General features: G+C 42.7%; 1 pseudogene; it reads left to right on the forward strand.

The window, feature by feature from the left end:
- The first annotated feature begins 832 nt into the window (after positions 1–832).
- LOC132164487 (kiwellin-like) lies at positions 833–1,783 on the forward strand (annotated as a pseudogene).
- The last annotated feature ends 524 nt before the right edge of the window (positions 1,784–2,307 follow it).

Here is a 2,307-nt window from a genome sequence, read left to right on the forward strand (position 1 = left end):
CCCAGAAGTTGGATTTTCGACTGAAAATATGCTCCATAAGACACTACAACTGCTCATAACTCACGGTCCAAAAATCTGGTTTTTGAGCTCCATACTCGATTGGTCAGTACTCAAAATTCAAATACCCAAAAATCAACCCACAAGTTTCTGTTCAAACTCAATCCAATCGGTATAAATTTCATAACATTCTTCCCCCCAAACGCCACTTCAAACTTGTAATTGGTAAACCTCTTCGAGGTGCTCAAACCACTTTCATTCTTCAATTCAAAATCAACCCACGAGTTTAAGTCAAATTCGACGAAAACAGAACAAACAACCAAAATCTGAAAATCACAACCCGAAACCCAGGATCATCTGGAGTTAAAATCAAGCTTATCATCACCCAATCACCCAATTTTTAATTTTATTTCTCAATGCAAAATCGAGCTTCAAATTCAATATCAATTCCCTCTCTTCCTCTGTTTCTGTTTGTCATCCTTTTGTTTCTTTCCGTCTATTTTATCCTCTGCTTCTTAGTTCTTTCTTCTCTCTGTTTTATTTTAAAGGAAGGGGGTTATGACGCCAGCTTTGGGTGGGATTGTTAGAAGGATAAGAGGATTGAGCTGGTTTACTTGATTTGCGGTGGGGGTGGACTCAGACCTTAAGTTTCTGCCCTCTGGACAAGTTAATCAAGCCAACCAAGATTGACAAAAGCCATATGGAAGGAAGACCAAAAACCCTGACGGGCGGGGCAAGTTAGAAAGAAAAAAGTTGCCTGTCAACAAGACCCAGAGCCAAACTTTGCTCTATATTTACCATCAAAGAGTTCAAAGTGATCTTAAGTTGTTCCAAAATGACAAACTTAATGCCGTTGGTTTCCCTTTCCCTCATCATCCTTCCATTTCTCACACACGCCATCTCCTCCTGCGATGGCCCCTGTACGACTCTCAATGACTGTGCCGGCCAGCTCATTTGCATCAATGGCAAGTGCAACGACGACCCTGATCTGGGTACTCACGAATGCTCTGGCGGAGGAGGAGGAGGAGGAGGAGGCTCCTCACCTGATCCAACCAACTGCCCGCCCTCCACGAGTAACCCCTCGTGCGAAGGCCAATCCAACCCTCAGTACTGCTCGCCCCCGGTGACATCCTCCACGCAAGCGCATCTCACATGGAACGATTTCAGCGAAGGTGGCGACGGCGGGGACCATCGGAGTGCGACGAAAGGTACCACGAGAACACGGAGCTGGTGGTGGCGCTCTCGACAGGGTGGTATGATAAAGGGTCACGATGTGGGAAGATGATCAGGATTACGGCAAATAATGGGAAGAGTACGACGGCCAAGGTAGTGGACGAGTGTGACTCTGTGAATGGGTGTGACAAAGCGCACGCGTTTCAGCCACCATGTAGGAACAATATTGTAGATGGCTCCAGCGCTGTTTGGGATGCCTTGGGGTTGGATCAGGATCTGGGTGACGTGGTTGTTACTTGGTCTATGGCCTAGTAGTTCTTACTTCCTACTACCTAGTACCTCCTAAATAAGGCCCAAATACAGTAACCCTTCAAAATCAGAGAGCCAAACGCTGTCTTCTCTCTCCTCTATAATCCCCCAAACCCTCGTTCGGCAGCCATGGAGGAGGGAGACGCTGTCTTCCTCCTCCTCCCTTTTTCTCTCTTTTTCCATTCTCTTTACTCCCCCTCCCCTTCTTACCTCATCAGAGGCCAAAACTGTCTCGTGCAACAAACGTTTTGCATTTTCCTTTAATTAATGCCTTAATTGAACAGACTAAGATTGAAACTCAAACTTTAGCTTCATTTCTTTTGGCGTATAATATTTTTAAAACAATGTTTCTGTATTTTTAATAATCCGATTTGACGAAAAAACCTTCTTTCATATTCGCAAATTACACTTCTAAAAAATACCAGCAACAGAAAATAAAATCTAAACACTTTGTAAGTATTTGTCTAAAACGAGTGTATCATTTTGTTTTTTTTAAGATCACTAGCAGTCTAGCATCAATGAAATTCACTAACAAAGCGAAAAATTGGCAATACCTTCATCAACGATATTTGCTCTTGTCATCCTCAGCATATGCAAGTAAATTGTATTTGGATTCCATTTCACTGTTCATGGCAGCCCAACACAATGCAAGGTATGTCCATTTTGAACACTTGACTGTTTTATACAGTAGCAATATTATCAATTTATCATTCTTGATAATTTAGCAATGATCACACCATAACTAGTGTGGCTATCCTCATATACTATCATATATGTTGGAAATATTTTTACTCAACCAGCCCATCAGATCTTGGACTTTAAGGCCAA

Source organism: Corylus avellana, chromosome 8 (genome assembly GCF_965113065.1).
Source record: "Corylus avellana chromosome 8, dhCorAvel1.hap1.2, whole genome shotgun sequence".
Lineage (NCBI taxonomy): Eukaryota > Viridiplantae > Streptophyta > Magnoliopsida > Fagales > Betulaceae > Corylus > Corylus avellana.